This window comes from Mytilus edulis, chromosome 13 (genome assembly GCF_963676685.1).
Source record: "Mytilus edulis chromosome 13, xbMytEdul2.2, whole genome shotgun sequence".
NCBI lineage: Eukaryota > Metazoa > Mollusca > Bivalvia > Mytilida > Mytilidae > Mytilus > Mytilus edulis.
Window position 1 is genome coordinate 57787304 of NC_092356.1, and position 20639 is coordinate 57807942.

At 37.4% G+C, this 20639-nt stretch overlaps 2 protein-coding genes and 1 long non-coding RNA gene across 5 annotated transcripts in view; all 3 read right to left on the minus strand.

Annotated features, from left to right (window-relative positions):
* LOC139501230 (methyltransferase-like protein 27) overlaps nt 1-3192 on the minus strand; it is a 45010-nt gene extending 41818 nt beyond the window's left edge. Inside the window, exon 1 of the mRNA XM_071290228.1 lies at nt 3096-3192. The gene's annotated coding sequence lies outside the window, so the exon portion shown is untranslated. The remainder of the gene's footprint in view (nt 1-3095) is intronic.
* Nucleotides 1-20639, minus strand: part of LOC139501986 (tyrosine-protein phosphatase non-receptor type 11-like) — a 462346-nt gene that overhangs the window by 214684 nt on the left and 227023 nt on the right. The gene's annotated exons all lie outside the window — the stretch shown is intronic.
* Nucleotides 6137-9320, minus strand: LOC139501231 (uncharacterized). Of its 2 annotated transcripts, XR_011658495.1 has the most exons (3): nt 9195-9320; nt 7295-7386; nt 6137-6465 (listed from the first exon to the last, which is right to left on the minus strand). It is a non-coding gene; the product is annotated as an uncharacterized lncRNA (long non-coding RNA). The 2 variants fall into 2 exon arrangements; XR_011658494.1 differs by having other exon boundaries at nt 7295-9320.

A 20639-nucleotide genomic window follows, 5' to 3' on the forward strand; every position in this document is an offset into this window, starting at 1 on the left:
AACAGCTGTATCATGATACGTGATATATCTGTAATTTTCCGAATTTTTGATCGATAGTGAACCGTTTCAGTATTTTTCTTTAATTTTTTTTTTCGTGTAGCCGTCCGTCTCAGTGTTATTCAGTTTTTGTACGAGAACACATATAACAATATTCAAATTTATTTAGGGGCTCAATTAAGCAGAGGAAGTTCCCTTTTTTGGGGGAATCTTTTATGATATCGGAAATTCGTTACCGGCTGAATCAGCTGTTGGATCATTTTTGTTATTGTCTCCCGATCTTACGAGAGTATTAATATGTTCAATACGTTAGTAGATAAACACTCCCATTCGTTGTAGCAAGAACTTTCTATACTAAGTATATACTATTATAGAAAGTCCCTGGTTGTAGTTACTTATATACAAAATGTACATGTCTGTTCAGCTTTCTATAATATTGAAATTCAAGGTCCTCGATAAAAAAAAATCTTGCGTTCTATGATCTTGCTTTACGATATGTATTTTTTAACTTACCAGTTTGATTTCTAACAAAAAAAAATTTAATACAGATAATAATTGTTTGCATAAAAATTGCTTCCAGGATCCAGCAATACTGATATTTCTTTAAGTAAGGAAATCGAAGGAAAACGGGTAATTTTTAGCCACTGATTTTATTGAGAAAAAAATCAGCGGTCACTAGTCTTTATTAAATGTATTTAATGTTAATAATTATAGGTCAAAGTACGTCTTCAAGACGGAGCCTTGGCTCACCCCGAACAGCAATCTCAGCTTAAGTTGTTCTTGCTTAAAAATAGCTTCCAGGCTCAAATAATACTAATAAATATAATAATAGTACCCGTCCACGTCCACTTGTATTTTAGTCCATCTGATGAATTTTAGTCCATCTGATGAGTTGAGCCTTTTTCAACTGATTTTTATAGTTCGTTCATATGTTGTTATGTTTGACACTGTCCCAGGTTAAAAAGGAGGGATCCCGCTATCATGCTTAAACCCGCCAAATGTATGTATGTGCCTGTCCCATGTCGGCCTGTAATTCAGGGGTTGTCGTTGCATATTTGTTTTTTGTTCAATTTTTACATAAATCAGGTCGTTAGTTTTCTCGTTTGAAATGTTTTACATTGTCATTTTGGGGCCTTTTATAGATGTCTATGCGGTATGGGCTTTGCTTATTGCTGAAGGACGTAGGGTGACCTATAACTGTTAATTTCTTTGTTATTTTTGGTCTCTTATGGAGAGTTGTCTCATTGGCAATCACACCACATCTTTTATCTATTTTATGCTTTCCTAATGTCCTGATGACTATTTTTTGGATGATACAATAACAAATGCACCGCATAGCGTTATAAAATATGAAATAAAAATATGCATATACTTTTTACATTTCCATAATTGATTGTTGTTTTGCCAGTGGGTTTCTCCTTGACAAAAAAAAACAACCTAGACACGCACAAGAAACTTTCACAATGCTTAACACATTTTATACCTGTTCATAAATAACATTCAAAGATACTTATAATTTCTAGTAAAAAAGTCCCAATGAATGTAACTGGTTTTTTTTTTGTATGACTTCATCATTCTTCAACAATAGCAAAAACAGACCGTGCATGAAAAAAACAACCTCCGCTAGTCAATTTTCTAATAAAATCAAAGCAAAAAATTTCTTAAAACTAGATTGGACACTTATCATGCTTACCTCACTAAACCTCATTACTATACTAACAAAAAAACTGATAATTATTTCAAAATACGATGGTATGAATGTTCTTCCTGGTTTTGAAAGAACGATTCTTTTTATAGACATGAACGCGGCTGTCAAAGAGAGCACCCCTTTTCCATTATTATCGTAAGTCTACGTTACGTTTACGTTACGTTTGCGATCACCTTTGTGAAACACTCGCAGGTAAAATCTTACGCTTAACGTAAGTTTAATCGTAAACGTAAGTCGTACGAATCTTTGTAAAACGATAGCCAGACGACTTTGCTGGAAACAATCAATGATCTAGAAATCGAATTTGTCATATAATTTTTGTCATAATTGACCATGAGCAAATGTAGTACTAAATTAATATTGTTTACCAAATTAGCATTTTGTATATGACGTCTTGTGGCAAATATCTTTTTTAGGTGATGCATTGTCTCAAATCCAAATAAAGTTGTGTAGATCATAAAATGATGGACATTTTGGCATAGTTTCCTGATATGCTTTTTATTTAATGGGCTTGAAAAAATCGAAAAGTAAGATACAATCGGAAAATATTATTGAATATTAAAATGTCTGACAAACTTAATTCATGAGACTATTTGCAAGATGTTAATTTCCGAATTCAACGGTAAAAATGTTTGTCTTTTTATACCTTTTTTTTTGTTACATTTATTATCATGTATATTTGATCTATGATAAGGTTAAAAATTAAAAGGTTACTCGTTATTAAGATGGGGCGAATGGACTGATAAACGTACGGACATAAGGACGAAGTATAAATATATTCATATTCAAATTCACCGATAGGGGATTAATAAACCGAGGGAATGATAACTGCAAAACATACTTAGTCTAATTCTGTTATGCCACGGCTGATTTTATATACTTCAAAATAATAATGAACTCGTCTTCCTTTGCGATATCGGAGTCAATACTGGATTCAAAAAAAAACTTTAAAAGGTTCTTTTCTTATTATCTGATTAATGATTGTTTGATCTTTCTTTGGTGTTAAAAGCAACTTTCATAACTTTTCACTATTTTGTGCATGTCAAGTTTTAATTATGGTGTAAGCTGGAATGCACGGCGAGAACCATTGACGATCAACCACCTTAAACCAGACATTTTATTTAATGAAGTTCTATATCTTCATACTAAAGTAAATATATTAGTAACAATTCAACTTTACTAGCTAGTAACAGTACTATGTTAACTACATTGTGAAACAGATTTACACCTACATCAATTTCACACAATTTGAAATGCAAAATTGATCTGTTTTAACTCTACGCGTTGTAGCATGTTTTCTGTCAGTCTTATTAAACCTTAGATATAACGTATTATTATACACCTTTAAGAGAAGGATGAAGTTATTAATACACATTTTAAAATGAATTACCTGTATTATGCTACATCTACAAACGTACGTGTGAAAACATTACAGATAAGCGTGTATCGGTAACATATGTCCTAATTCTTGACCATTACTCTTGTCGCAAGAAGTTATTTTATTTTACGTCTTTTTATCTAGATGGTTATTCACAAAAAAAGAAAACTAATTTTGAAAACTCAAAGGCAGATAGCGGAATTCAAAAGATAGATTAAGAAAGATTTAACGGATATATGTTTTAGTGTGTTCAAAATGATAAAAAAAAGAAGCACTTTTTAACTATTAAAGTCATAAGAAACGAGTGACCGGTAAAAAATAATGTTCTTCCAATTCTTGAACCAATGCATACAAACATCATAAACTTAGTCTTCTGTGCTCGAATTTATCATTTTTTTCGTGTAAATTTCGTATAATTGTCAATTTTTTTTTCAATCGGTCAGTGTTGTTGTGAAAATATGGCAGGTAATTAAAGTTCGTGTCTTGAAGCCGAAGTTTAACGATTGTCACCTGTTTGTCAACAATTGACGAAAAATAAACAAAAAAGCATGGAAATTGAGCACGTGTTTAACATGTAAATTCAGATAATAGTTTATTTTAAGGACATCCATGCGTATTGTGGTCACCGGATTTTTACGAGATGGGTCACACTGAGGTCACCTTGCATACGGAAAATATCTCGGGGGAATTGCTTGCTGGAAGGAAGCTATTCAAATAAAGTAAACTTCTTCTAAATATGAATAAATTAAAGAATTTTCTCCAGAAAAAAGTACATGTACATAAGTTTTATAATGAAAACTATCCATTGAGTTATTAAAATCATATGCATTATTTTTTTTTGATTTGAGGTTTCTTATGACTTTAAAATAGAGTTCATTCTATTTGGTTACTTTATGTAGTGTATTTTTTTTTTTAGCATTGTTTGTTTTAAATTTGATTGGAAGCAGAAGAGCTGATATCAGAGCATCACAAAACCAGAAGATAGGACACAAGTCGTATTCAAAAGTATTTGAATGTTTCCAGTATAGTTGTACGCAATCTTTATAACGATAGTATCTATATTTATTTCAGCTGCATTGTCGTCTGCTGTGTCATGTGACAAAAGAACAACCAATTGTTATCTCCTTTTGGTTATACATAAAATAAAACAATCGTTTACAGAGAACATTCCATTCCTGATTCTTACAAGTAGTTCAGCTTCTCAACGAAAATATTTGTTTTTAAATTTGAAAATATGTTCACATATATTCCTGTATGCTCGATCAAGTTCAAATTCACGTTATAACACAAATGCAAAGCATTTTCCATCTTTCCCTTTTTACAGTCGCAATTATGCGTATATGGGTACCCTTGTGGTTGCCAATTATGCAAATATCAAAATAATTCTTAATGACGTTCGCTAAGCAATTATATGCGACGATGCAATTACAACAATTACTAAATAAATTACCGTACAGTCAGCAACGTAAGGCCCCGTCATGACAAAATATGAATGAATAAAAGATAACGGGGAAAAACAACGACCTTAAATTACTTATAACAATCAAATTAAAAAATATATATATGAAATACTACAAGCACCGAAAAATGAAAAGGTCCTGACGTTGGAAAAGCATCTATATAATGAGATGGAGTTACAAATGTTATTGAGTGTTCATCTCTCCGAAAGTTGGGTACCAGAAAAAAATTAGTAATCTTAAATTGCTCGAACCACAAACAACAACTAAGATAAAGACAAAAGACACAATGTAGAAATATAAGAGAACTACGAACACCAAAGTTCATTAGAATGCTTAATCAAAAGCTGGGTTCTTTTTTGTAAAAACAAAACCCGCAAACGTCATACATCATTGCTTTTCAGTACCAGTTTAAAAGAATCTTAGAGATTACAAAATATTCGTATGATTCAAAAGGCCATCATTATCTTAAAACAATATATCATTGAGATACTCAGTATAACGTGTTTTTAACATGTGCATATAATTTGTTTTGTATTATTTGCGCTCATAGTCGTTCCGTATATCAATCGTATGCAAACATTGGGATTGTGTCACATTTTCTTCTCATATAAATTCATGTAAATGTTCCCTTGAAATGGGTAGTAATGCTTTTAAATACTGGTTAGGCCATACAAAGGTTATGTTTGTTTGTTTGTCTTTACCCTACATCTACCTACCCAGAAAGCATATGCCTACTCAAAATCTTTTATTGACTTCATGTGAATATTTTATTTTCTCAATGTAGGCATGCAGACTAAATATACATCTCACCCTTACTTGTTTTTTTTTTGCATAAAAGAAAACGAAAATACATACATACCAACTGTTTCGACCATTGGGTAAGTTTTGGCAAACCAAAATATTTTTAAACTTAGCCTTAACTTAATTCTGTAAATTTTATGAAGATAACGTTATACAAAGTATTAGTATACGAGACAAATCATGTGAAAATTTATTTAAATGTGGTGCGAATCATGACAATGAATTACATGGATCTGTTTTATTATCTTGTACACCAAACACACGCATCATACTTGTGGTTGCAATAAGAACACAAAATAGTTTTAAGATATAATAAAAAGAAAAATAACAAAAATCAAAAGCTCAAACAATTCAAGCAAATATATAAAAACTGTCTTATTCCTGACTTTTGTCATCTTTACTTCTGAACACAAAATCTTACTTATGTGAAGACGTTGTTATAGATGTGTGTGTAGAAAGGGCATATTCAATTATAATCTACAGTGTAATTCACGTATCCTTCTTGTTATAATAACATTGTGGAAAAATAAGGGGGTGGCTCAGTCTTTTATTGTTTATTTTTCATCGACATACTTTTTTTTGATTTTATGTTTTTGTCTCGATTTTTTACAATCTGACAAAACTAAACAAAATCGTGTAGGTGCATACATTTACAAATAGAAACAATTGAATAGTTTCTTAAAGGAAACAGGTAGCTACTATTATCAAAATATCTGATTAAATTGACGAAATATGCCCGCAAAATAAGTATCGTAAGGCTTTACCAAAATGTGTTAATAAGAAATCCAAGAATTAAAAAATAAATCGATTTATTGTTCGCAGAAGCTCTTTTTTTTTTTTAAATCAGAACCTATTCAAGTAGACCTCAGTGTTTGATCCATTCATTTCGCATTACACTGTGTAACGATTCAACAATCATTTTGTACGTGTAGTCTGTTATCTAACACGATACACTATGATAATTCTATCTGCGTTCTCGATAAATCCATTAAATGTGGTTATCTCTTCCTTCTTCCATTTTCTTTCTTGCTCCAATTGATCACATAACGGGAAAAACTTATTCACGTAGTCTGGTGATTCACAAAAAGGGGAACGTCTATTCACTATACAAATTATACCACCTGAAAATGATAAACAAATGAAAAGTAGACAAAAAATAGTTAACAAATATATTCAAGGTATATGCAACACGATGAAATGCTACAAAAATGGTTTGTTTAATCTACCCTTTCATAAAATCACATAAAATTGACATAAAATATAACTTTCGTTCAGATATATAACCAATATACATGTTCCTTATGAGTATTTGGACCATCTGCATACTGTACATAACCAAATGATTATAATTTTTTGTGTATTTCGATGATATCTTCATTTCCAAATATTCAAAAGAAAAGTTAACCAAATTGATTGATCTCTGCTCAGTTATCCAATTAAAAAACAAGAAAATGAAAGAGCTTGTGGTTAATTTTCATATGATAAGATATAATATTTCGATCTTTTAAACTGGTATTAAAGTAACAACTTGTAATAATAATTGTTATTTTGCTTAGTTTATTCTTTTACCTATTCGCACATCGGACTCGGACGGCTTTTAAGTAGGTTTTTACTGTGCGTATGGCTTTGGTTTTTTTATTCCACATTTTGTTGAGGTAAAGGGTAGAGTTTAGATCGAACAAAACATGTTTACTTCATCCACAGTAGTGTGTCCCATGCGTTATTCATTTTTTTGTTATTGTTTTTGTTTCGGAGTTTAGTGTGGCGTCCATTTCTAAACCTTATTGTTTCGGGACCAACTGTAGCCTATGATATGCACGTGCAAAACTATCATATGTTATATTGACGGCTTATCAAGTCACTCTAAATGCATCGCAAAAGTATCTTTAAGGGCTCTTCGTGTGTGGTAACATTGTTCAACAAGGGATAGAGGTATTTGCATAATATTACCTGGTTTTGTTATTCTTATCATTTCATTATGGCGTCATACGGGATATGTCCGGTGACAAAAGAACCAACAACTGCTAACAAATCATAACTATCTAAAGTTAAAAGAACAAGAGGCTCTCAAGAGCCTGAATCGCTCACCTTAAATTTTTTGCTGAAATCTTCCATGAATGATTATTTTGGGTTTTCAATTTATATAAATGGTTCTTCGATTCTGTCATATCTTCTTCAAAAGCAAAAACAAGAGTGGACACACTGAAATGTCTCGTTTGTCTCGTGTTCATAATATAATTTATGATGAAAGTATAAAAAAACATTGTATACCCCAAGCATTACATTATTGCTGTTTACAGTTTATCTACTTCTATAATAATATTCAAGATAATAACCAAAAACAGCAAAATGTCCTTAAAATTACAAATTCAGGGGCGCCAACCCAACAACGGGTTGTCCGATTCATCTGAAAATTTCAGGACAGATAGATCTTGACCTGATTAACAATTTTACCCCTGTCAGATTTGCTCTAAATGCTTTGGTTTTTGAGTTATAAGCTAAAAACTGCATTTTACCCCTATGTTCTATTTTTAGCCATGGCGGCCATGTTTTTTGATGAAATGGAAATTAAAACACAAACTTTATTCTAGATACCCTAGGAATCAATCAGATGAAGTTTGGTTTGAATTGGTTCAGTAGTTTCAGAGGAGAAGATCTTTGAAATAGTTTACGACGACGACGACGGACGGACGAACGACGACGGACGCCAAGTGATGGCAAAAGCTCACGTTTCCTTTTGGAAAGGTGAGCTTAAAATGCAAATAATTAAACAAAAATCTTTCAATATCACTTCAAAACTTCATTCAAAGATGAAAAAATGAAGATGATGATTTACCGTTTTTTTAAACTGCATATTTGAGTATATTTTAATGTTCCAATTTACAGATTGACGCGATAGCTTTTTTCGTTCAAGCTGTTATGATCATTAATGTTTGAACTGATTGTGTATTATGCAAATCTTCCATATTGGTGAGTTAAACTAAATATTTCAGAACCATTGATCAAACGAAACACGTTTGTGTTGGTTTTCAAATGACATTCCACTGTTTTCAATCTTAACAAAGCGTATAATTTACTACACTTATATTTTAGTGTTTAGTGATACAAATGTATTACCCGGATTGCTAAACAGCAAAGGTTTTGATGTAAAGTAAGTGCAGAATAAATTTCGATATAAATTCTTCTTTTCTGCCTCTTTCAGCATTCCTGAAGAGGGGTCCAATCCATCAATGATTTTAAATCCTTTACATGCCAACTAAAGCATAGATATAACAGATGACAATTTAAATATCTGTAGTATAGTGTGTAGAACTCTGCTTTGTGACGAGTTAAAGATATTCTAGATAGAAAATGTATTTCCTCCCTCTTTACAATTAATATTTTGTAAGTTTGTATAATATAAGAAAAGGGAAAATATATGCAACCGATGTAGATTGAAAACAAACTGTCATCTAGACATCAAGGTGTCTCAAGTCTGGCTTTGGTTTGTTTTGTATGATTTGGGATTTTCTCGCTGTGTTCAAGACCAAATTGCGTCCTTGTTCTCTTTTGTCGGGCTGTTGCCTCTTTGACACATTCCCCATTTCCATTCTCAATTTTATAAGGTTAATCATACGGACACAAAACGGCATACAGTAGACTACAAGTAGGTGAGTGTTTAACTGAACAATAATTTAAAATGCTCATGCTTACACTGACTATGTAAATGTCCTTACAGATCTTCATTTTTTTCTATTACCTATTATTAATCATATTTTAACTGTTTTCCTGTAGTCATGGTATATAATTAGGCTTTGAAGGCGTTTATGTAAAAGTAAACAAAAAACATATAAATACTCCATATGCTTACTTCTTCAGCTAGTAAACCGGTACCTGCTCCTACATCAAGCATAACAATATGTTCTATGTTTTTAGGGAAATATTTACATACTACCTCACAACATTTACTGTTTCCCGTGTAATCAAATTGTTTGTTATTCTGCAGAATGAAAATGAAATCATAAAAATATATATAACAGATTGTATAAACAGCCGTTATTTTGGTAGTTTGATATAAAACCTCGTGCAAGAAATCACGTATCTCAACAAATACGAAACGTAACTGATTGTTTGTGAAAATTCTTGGAAATATCGAATGTTAGGTTGTAAAGTCTAATGGCAATTCAGAATATCTATGTTTTGAGATACCAAGGAGCAAAATTTATATATGTTCGAATCTCTGAGACAAGATCCATGAAGCAATGCCAAGGTCATATTATGGAAATAGAATTATATATGATTATTAAGGATTGCATTTCAGAACAGTGATCAAGATATTAAACGAAAAAGGAGATGAAGAGTTGACCGTGCAGCCCCCGACAGAATCTGCGAAGCACTATAAAAAATTAAGCATGGTAATTGTAAAGTAAATATATATAGTAACTGTGTTGGTATCTGAAAAGTTATAGAAATGTTTAGCAATTTCTGCTATTAAGGTGTCAAGGCCGCCGTTACCAAACTCTTGTGTGCACGGGAAATGGTTCCTATGACATACAAAAAGATTAATGGTTTTGATTGACATAAACGTTATATTTAACATTCATTTATTTGGCATTTGGATTACTTTTACGACTAGAAAGGAAATTGAAGAGCTTACCGTTTCAAATGTAGGGCTCCAGTCGTTACAGACAAACGTTCACGTAAATTGTCCCAGTCAATGGATGAATTTAATGTGTCAATCAATGGCCACAGCCACACTGTTTTGAATTTCATTCTATATATAGCTTTTTGCTTTAAAACAATAAATCAAAAATTGAAGTAAAAAGAACTTCAAAACTGAAAATTCCTTATCAAATGGCATAAAATCAAAAACTCAAAGACATTAAACAAATGTAAAGCAACTGTCATATTACTTACTTGGTACATGTATTTACTGCGAAAAATGAAAGACAAGACAACAAAAACTGACTTTGGCACAATAAAAAAATGACGGCATGTGTAAATACCGAGACACGTCAAATATACATTACTTATAATGAACGTACCACAGGGTCATGTTTTCCCTGACTGTTTATGACGTCTTTACACTAAATCCATTGGATGTTGGATGTGTACTGATTGATAGTTTAGTTTTAGATGCGTGATTTTTTTTATTAGTTGTTAGTGGCTTTGAAGTAGTTGTCAGTAACTACTAGTACTCCCAGGTCTGTACTTATAGTGTGTTTTTGTTGTTGGTATATACAAGTTCCCAGTCACGTCCACTCTGTGTATTTGCTAAATGTATTTCTAGTTGTATCCATCTGATGAGTTAAGCCTTTCTCAACTGATTTTTATAGTTCGTTCTTATGTTTTACCGGTACACCACTGTTCCAGGTTAAAGGAGGGTTGGGATCCCGCTAACATGTTTAACCCCGCCCCATTCTGTAGGTATGTGTTTGTCCCAAGTCAGGAGCCTTAAAATTCAGTGGTTGTCGTTTGTTGATGTGTTACATATTTGTTTTTCGTTCATTTTTTGTACATAAATTAGGCTGTTAGTTTTCTCGTTTTCTCGTTTGAATTTAATCATTTGTCATTTCGTGACCTTTTATAGCTGACTATGCAGTATGGGTTTTGGCGGTTTTAAATGCATGTTTTGCCGGCGAATAGAGGCGAAATATATCAAATGAACATTTAAAATAATCAGTCGAAAATAAAAATTCGACGCGATAGTTAGAAAGAAACATATCAAAAGACAAACAACTGTACACAAAACAAAACACAACATAGAAAACTAAATAATTGAGCAACACGAACCAAATCAATATCCGGTGGGTGAGTTCAGGATCTCCGAAAGGAAAAGGGGTGATAGGGCAGTTTAGTGAATTCGAAAATGCAGTTTTGAGTTTAATTTCGATTGTAAAATATAAACGTATATATAAACAAGTCTTAATTGAAAACTACGTTCAAACCTATGATTGCCTTGGATAAAAACCGCAATTTGTATATATACAAAAAGATGTGGTATGATAGTTCATTTTATGACTAGTGTGGATCTAGCCGGCGTTAATATTCATGAGGCTAGCCGTCAATAATATTCATGAGATCAAAACCGCGTTCGATGAAATGTTTTGGGTAGTTATTAGATTGTGACAATAGAATAACTTTTGCTGTTAATATCCATTATGGTTATGCTATTTATAGCAATATAAAGTAATTAGGAAATAGTAAGCCAATAGGTGTCTTCTGCAAGGTCCGCGTCATTTAAAATGAAAGTAAATGAAAAGTTTAATTGCATTGCCTCACACAACACAAAACAATTATGAACATTAAAATGTTGTTATGATTGAATCAATGTAAACTATAGTAATTAAAACAAGATGATTAAATATAGGGTAATTAAATGGAATTAATTAAATGGAATTAATTGTCATATGGGCATTCCATAATCTGTTCGTTGTCTACAAATATAGTCCAATTCTAAAACTAAAATATACAATACATACGATAGTATCACACAATTAAAAAGATCAGAAAAACAAGAAACATAGTTTATTGAAGGAATATAATAAACAGAAAAATAGAAACTGTCAATTACTATTTCAATGACATAATTCTTCAAAATTACGGAAATCAATCAGTGTCTTTAATCTCAACATTACCAGTCCATTTAATTGCCTCTAAAATGGCCCATAGCACTTATGCCCTAGACCCGTACGAGTTAGTCAGAAAAGGATAAGGGGGGTACCCTGGTATATCACAAATTCGAAAATGAACTATTGCCGGCTGGCCAAACGAAGAGATTCTCCACGTGGGCAATGATACCAGAGGAAGAGGTACTTATTGCCTTTAAAATGGCCCATAGCACTTATACCCTAGACCCGTACGAGTTTGTCAGTAGAGGGTTCAAAGGGGGGATATGGTATCCCGGATACAACGAATTCGAATTGAACTATTGCCGGCTGGCCAAACTAAGAGATTCTCCACATCGACCATTATACCAGAGGTAGAGGTTGGTATTGCCTCTAAAATGGCCCATAGCACTTATGCCCTAGACCCGTACGAGTTAGTCAGAAAAGGATAAGGGGGGTACCCTGGTATATCACAAATTCGAAAATGAACTATTGCCGGCTGGCCAAACGAAGAGATTCTCCACGTGGGCAATGATACCAGAGGAAGAGGTACTTATTGCCTTTAAAATGGCCCATAGCACTTATACCCTAGACCCGTACGAGTTTGTCAGTAGAGGGTTCAAAGGGGGGATATGGTATCCCGGATACAACGAATTCGAATTGAACTATTGCCGGCTGGCCAAACTAAGAGATTCTCCACATCGACCATTATACCAGAGGTAGAGGTTGGTATTGCCTCTAAAATGGCCTATAGCACTTATGCCCTAGACCCGTACGAGTTAGTCAGAAAAGGATAAGGGGGGGGGGGGGGTACCCTGGTATATCACAAATTCGAAAATGAACTATTGCCGGCTGGCCAAACGAAGAGATTCTCCACGTGGGCAATGATACCAGAGGAAGAGGTACTTATTGCCTTTAAAATGGCCCATAGCACTTATACCCTAGACCCGTACGAGTTTGTCAGTAGAGGGTTCAAAGGGGGGATATGGTATCCCGGATACAACGAATTCGAATTGAACTATTGCCGGCTGGCCAAACTAAGAGATTCTCCACATCGACCATTATACCAGAGGTAGAGGTTGGTATTGCCTCTAAAATGGCCCATAGCACTTATGCCCTAGACCCGTACGAGTTAGTCAGAAAAGGATAAGGGGGGTACCCTGGTATATCACAAATTCGAAAATGAACTATTGCCGGCTGGCCAAACGAAGAGATTCTCCACGTGGGCAATGATACCAGAGGAAGAGGTACTTATTGCCTTTAAAATGGCTCATAGCACTTATACCCTAGACCCGTACGAGTTTGTCAGTAGAGGGTTCAAAGGGGGGATATGGTATCCCGGATACAACGAATTCGAATTGAACTATTGCCGGCTGGCCAAACTAAGAGATTCTCCACATCGACCATTATACCAGAGGTAGAGGTTGGTATTGCCTTTAAAATGGCCCATAGCACTTATGCCCTAGACCCGTACGAGTTAGTCAGAAAAGGATAAGGGGGGTACCCTGGTATATCACAAATTCGAAAATGAACTATTGCCGGCTGGCCAAACGAAGAGATTCTCCACGTGGGCAATGATACCAGAGGAAGAGGTACTTATTGCCTTTAAAATGGCCCATAGCACTTATACCCTAGACCCGTACGAGTTTGTCAGTAGAGGGTTCAAAGGGGGGATATGGTATCCCGGATACAACGAATTCGAATTGAACTATTGCCGGCTGGCCAAACTAAGAGATTCTCAACATCGACCATTATACCAGAGGTAGAGGTTGGTATTGCCTCTAAAATGGCCCATAGCACTTATGTCCTAGACCCGTACGAGTTAGTCAGAAAAGGATAAGGGGGGGGGGGGTACCCTGGTATATCACAAATTCGAAAATGAACTATTGCCGGCTGGCCAAACGAAGAGATTCTCCACGTGGGCAATGATACCAGAGGAAGAGGTACTTATTGCCTTTAAAATGGCCCATAGCACTTATACCCTAGACCCGTACGAGTTTGTCAGTAGAGGGTTCAAAGGGGGGATATGGTATCCCGGATACAACGAATTCGAATTGAACTATTGCCGGCTGGCCAAACTAAGAGATTCTCCACATCGACCATTATACCAGAGGTAGAGGTTGGTATTGCCTCTAAAATGGCCCATAGCACTTATGCCCTAGACCCGTACGAGTTAGTCAGAAAAGGATAAGGGGGGGTACCCTGGTATATCACAAATTCGAAAATGAACTATTGCCGGCTGGCCAAACGAAGAGATTCTCCACGTGGGCAATGATACCAGAGGAAGAGGTGCTTATTGCCTTTAAAATGGCCCATAGCACTTATACCCTAGACCCGTACGAGTTTGTCAGTAGAGGGTTCAAAGGGGGGATATGGTATCCCGGATACAACGAATTCGAATTGAACTATTGCCGGCTGGCCAAACTAAGAGATTCTCCACATCGACCATTATACCAGAGGTAGAGGTTGGTATTGCCTCTAAAATGGCCCATAGCACTTATGTCCTAGACCCGTACGAGTTAGTCAGAAAAGGATAAGGGGGGGGGGTACCCTGGTATATCACAAATTCGAAAATGAACTATTGCCGGCTGGCCAAACGAAGAGATTCTCCACGTGGGCAATGATACCAGAGGAAGAGGTACTTATTGCCTTTAAAATGGCCCATAGCACTTATACCCTAGACCCGTACGAGTTTGTCAGTAGAGGGTTCAAAGGGGGGATATGGTATCCCGGATACAACGAATTCGAATTGAACTATTGCCGGCTGGCCAAACTAAGAGATTCTCCACATCGACCATTATACCAGAGGTAGAGGTTGGTATTGCCTCTAAAATGGCCCATAGCACTTATGCCCTAGACCCGTACGAGTTAGTCTTGAAAGGATAAGGGGGGTACCCTGGTATATCACAAATTCGAAAATCAACTATTGCCGGCTGGCCAAACGAAGAGATTCTCCACGTGGGCAATGATACCAGAGGAAGATGTACTTATTGCCTTTAAAATGGCTCTTAGCACTTGTACCCTAGACCCGTGCGAGTCTGTCAGTAGAGGGTTAAAAGGGGGGATATGGTATTCCGGTTTACAACGAATTCGAACTGAACTATTGCCGGCTGGCCAAACTAAGAGATTCTCCACATCGATCATCATACCAGAGGTACAGGTTGGTATGGCCTATAAAATGGCCCAGAGCACTTATGCCCCAGACCCGTACGAGTTAGTCTGGAAAGGATAAGGGGGGTACCTTGGTATATCACAAATTCTAAAATGAACTATTGCCGGCTGGCCAAACGAAGAGATTCTCCACATCGACCATTATACCAGAGGTAGAGGTTGGTATTGCCTCTAAAATGGCCCATAGCACTTATGCCCTAGACCCGTACGAGTTAGTCAGAAAAGGATAAGGGGGGGTACCCTGGTATATCACAAATTCGAAAATGAACTATTGCCGGCTGGCCAAACGAAGAGATTCTCCACGTGGGCAATGATACCAGAGGAAGAGGTACTTATTGCCTTTAAAATGGCCCATAGCACTTATACCCTAGACCCGTACGAGTTTGTCAGTAGAGGGTTCAAAGGGGGGATATGGTATCCCGGATACAACGAATTCGAATTGAACTATTGCCGGCTGGCCAAACTAAGAGATTCTCCACATCGACCATTATACCAGAGGTAGAGGTTGGTATTGCCTCTAAAATGGCCCATAGCACTTATGTCCTAGACCCGTACGAGTTAGTCAGAAAAGGATAAGGGGGGGGGTACCCTGGTATATCACAAATTCGAAAATGAACTATTGCCGGCTGGCCAAACGAAGAGATTCTCCACGTGGGCAATGATACCAGAGGAAGAGGTACTTATTGCCTTTAAAATGGCCCATAGCACTTATACCCTAGACCCGTACGAGTTTGTCAGTTGAGGGTTCAAAGGGGGGATATGGTATCCCGGATACAACGAATTCGAATTGAACTATTGCCGGCTGGCCAAACTAAGAGATTCTCCACATCGACCATTATACCAGAGGTAGAGGTTGGTATTGCCTCTAAAATGGCCCATAGCACTTATGCCCTAGACCCGTACGAGTTAGTCAGAAAAGGATAAGGGGGGGTACCCTGGTATATCACAAATTCGAAAATGAACTATTGCCGGCTGGCCAAACGAAGAGATTCTCCACGTGGGCAATGATACCAGAGGAAGAGGTGCTTATTGCCTTTAAAATGGCCCATAGCACTTATACCCTAGACCCGTACGAGTTTGTCAGTAGAGGGTTCAAAGGGGGGATATGGTATCCCGGATACAACGAATTCGAATTGAACTATTGCCGGCTGGCCAAACTAAGAGATTCTCCACATCGACCATTATACCAGAGGTAGAGGTTGGTATTGCCTCTAAAATGGCCCATAGCACTTATGTCCTAGACCCGTACGAGTTAGTCAGAAAAGGATAAGGGGGGGGGGGTACCCTGGTATATCACAAATTCGAAAATGAACTATTGCCGGCTGGCCAAACGAAGAGATTCTCCACGTGGGCAATGATACCAGAGGAAGAGGTACTTATTGCCTTTAAAATGGCCCATAGCACTTATACCCTAGACCCGTACGAGTTTGTTAGTAGAGGGTTCAAAGGGGGGATATGGTATCCCGGATACAACGAATTCGAATTGAACTATTGCCGGCTGGCCAAACTAAGAGATTCTCCACATCGACCATTATACCAGAGGTAGAGGTTGGTATTGCCTCTAAAATGGCCCATAGCACTTATGCCCTAGACCCGTACGAGTTAGTCTTGAAAGGATAAGGGGGGTACCCTGGTATATCACAAATTCGAAAATCAACTATTGCCGGCTGGCCAAACGAAGAGATTCTCCACGTGGGCAATGATACCAGAGGAAGATGTACTTATTGCCTTTAAAATGGCTCTTAGCACTTGTACCCTAGACCCGTGCGAGTCTGTCAGTAGAGGGTTAAAAGGGGGGATATGGTATTCCGGTTTACAACGAATTCGAACTGAACTATTGCCGGCTGGCCAAACTAAGAGATTCTCCACATCGATCATCATACCAGAGGTACAGGTTGGTATGGCCTATAAAATGGCCCAGAGCACTTATGCCCCAGACCCGTACGAGTTAGTCTGGAAAGGATAAGGGGGGTACCTTGGTATATCACAAATTCTAAAATGAACTATTGCCGGCTGGCCAAACGAAGAGATTCTCCACGTGGGCAATGATACCAGAGGGAGAGGTACGTATTGCCTTTAAAATGGCCCATAGCACTTGTATCCTAGACCCGTACGAGTTTGTCAGTAGAGGGTTAAAAGGGGGGATATGGTATTCCGGTTTACCACGAATTCGAACTGAACTATTGCCGGCTGGCCAAACTAAGAGATTCTCCAAATCAACCATCATACCAGAGGTAGAAGTTGGTATTGCCTATAAAATGGCTCATAGCACTTATGCCCTAGACCCGTACGAGTTAGTCAGGAAAGGATAAGGGGGGTACCCTGGTATATCACAAATTCTAAAATGAACTATTGCCGGCTGGCCAAACGAAGAGATTCTCCACGTGGGCAATGATACCAGAGGAAGAGGTACTTATTGTCTTTAAAATGGCCCATAGCACTTGTACCCTAGACCCGTACGAGTTTGTCAGTAGAGGGTTAAAAGGGGGGATATGGTATTCCGGTTTACAACGAATTCGAACTGAACTATTGCCGACTGGCCAAACTAAGAGATTCTCCACATCGACCATCATACCAGAGGTAGAGGTTGGTATTGCCTATAAAATGGCCCAGAGCACTTATGCCCCAGACCCGTACGAGTTAGTCTGGAAAGGATAAGGGGGGTACCCTGGTATATCACAAATTCTAAAATGAACTATTGCCGGCTGGCCAAACGAAGAGATTCTCCACGTGGGCAATGATACCAGAGGAAGAGGTACTTATTGCCTTTAAAATGGCCCATAACACTTGTACCTTAGACCCGTACGAGTTTGTTAGTAGAAGGTTAAAAGGGGGGATATGGTATTCCGGTTAACAACGAATTCGAACTGAACTATTGCCGGCTGGCCAAACTAAGAGATTCTCCACATCGACCATTATACCAGAGGTAGAGGTTGGTATTGCCTCTAAAATGGCCCATAGCACTTATGCCCTAGACCCGTACGAGTTAGTCAGAAAAGGATAAGGGGGGGTACCCTGGTATATCACAAATTCGAAAATGAACTATTGCCGGCTGGCCAAACGAAGAGATTCTCCACGTGGGCAATGATACCAGAGGAAGAGGTACTTATTGCCTTTAAAATGGCCCATAGCACTTATACCCTAGACCCGTACGAGTTTGTCAGTAGAGGGTTCAAAGGGGGGATATGGTATCCCGGATACAACGAATTCGAATTGAACTATTGCCGGCTGGCCAAACTAAAAGATTCTCCACATCGACCATTATACCAGAGGTAGAGGTTGGTATTGCCTCTAAAATGGCCCATAGCACTTATGCCCTAGACCCGTACGAGTTTGTCAGTAGAGGGTTAAAAGTGGGGATATGGTATTCCGGTTTACAACGAATTCGAACTGAACTATTGCCGACTGGCCAAACTAAGAGATTCTCCACATCGACCATCATACCAGAGGTAGAGGTTGGTATTGCCTATAAAATGGCCCATAGCACTTATGCCCTAGACCCGTACGAGTTAGTCTTGAAAGGATAAGGGGGGGTACCCTGGTATATAACAAATTCGAAAATCAACTATTGCCGGCTGGCCAAACGAAGAGATTCTCCACGTGGGCAATGATACCAGAGGAAGATGTACTTATTGCCTTTAAAATGGCTCTTAGCACTTGTACCCTAGACCCGTGCGAGTCTGTCAGTAGAGGGTTAAAAGGGGGGATATGGTATTCCGGTTTACAACGAATTCGAACTGAACTATTGCCGGCTGGCCAAACTAAGAGATTCTCCACATCGATCATCATACCAGAGGTAGAGGTTGGTATGGCCTATAAAATGGCCCAGAGCACTTATGCCCCAGACCCGTACGAGTTAGTCTGGAAAGGATAAGGGGGGTACCTTGGTATATCACAAATTCTAAAATGAACTATTGCCGGCTGGCCAAACGATGACATTCTCCACGTGGGCAATGATACCAGAGGAAGAGGTACTTATTGCCTTTAAAATGGCCCATAGCACTTGTACCTTAGACCCGTACGAGTTTGTTAGTAGAAGGTTAAAAGGGGGGATATGGTATTCCGGTTAACAACGAATTCGAACTGAACTATTGCCGGCTGGCCAAACTAAAAGATTCTCCACATCGACCATTATACCAGAGGTAGAGGTTGGTACTGCCTCTAAAATGGCCGATAACACTTATGCCCTAGACCCGTACGAGTTAGTCAGGAAAGGATAAGGAGGGGGTACCCAAGTATATCACAAATTCGAAATGAATTATTGCCGGCTGGCCAAACGAAGAGATTGTACCCGTAGGCAATGATACCAGAGGAAGAGGTACTTATTGACTTTAAAATGACCCATAGCACTTATACCCTAGACCCGTATGAGTAAGTAAGTAGAGGGTTAAAAGTGGGGATATGGGATACCGGTTTACAACAAATTAGAACTGAACTATTGCCGGCTGGCCAAGCTAAGAGATTCTCCACATCGACAATTATTCCAGAGGTAGAAGTTGATATTGACTCTAAAATGACCCATAAAACTTATGCCCTAGACCCGTACGAGTCAGTCAGCAAAGGGAAAGGGGTTTATTGAACTGTTGCCGACTAGCAAAACTAAAAGATGCTCCACTAGGGTCACGATAACAGGTACAAAGATAGTTATTACCTTTAAAATGGATAAAAGCACTGATGCCTTAGACCCGTAAGATTTTTCAGAAGAGGGTTAAAAATGGAAATTAACTATTGTTGACTGGCCATACTAAGAGATTCTCCACGTTAGCCATTATTGGTTAACCTATCGCGGGAGCATAACGTCCGATTTATTGTACTTGTCCATTGTCGACGTCGTACTGTCAGTGACTTCGCCTTGGAATACGAATATGTATATTTAATGTACTGGCTGAACAGTTGTTGTAGTACATATTGCCTATCATCTTTATTTATGATACCGTGACCCGGATCTCGAAAAAATGAAATCAGTCAGATCGGAGAACAGAAGACAAAAGCGCTGTTACCAGACTATTCCGAAATAGAATTACCGGAGAAATAATATCTCGGAAATACGTTGTGTGTCGCTTTCTCAAAGTCGCTTGCTACAGTAATCCTTAGAGTTTTCCGAAACGTGTTTATCCCAATTCAATCCACTTTTCCATAGATCCTGTATGAGCTTCTTTGTTCGTATTGTGACCGGGCTAAGTATTCTAAGTGGATCGTATTTTTTCGAAGAATTTTCAAAATCTCACTTTTTGTTACAATGTCTAGTATTGGAATATCACATTTAGTCCGGCGGCCACAAGTATATTTCAGACGAGTTGTGCACATCCTGATATAAGCATGAACATTGGCATAGACCTTCCTGAAATATTGCTCTTTTATTTCAGATAAGAAGGCATTTGAAAAAAATGTCTCACTGCCGGTTAAATAAAAAAGGGCGGACATCATACTTTAATCGGCCCAATATAGAAGGCTAGTACTGTGGATTCATTTATTTTCGTGGATACCAATTTTCGTGGATTCAGGGAAACTTACATATTCGTGGATATTTAATTTCG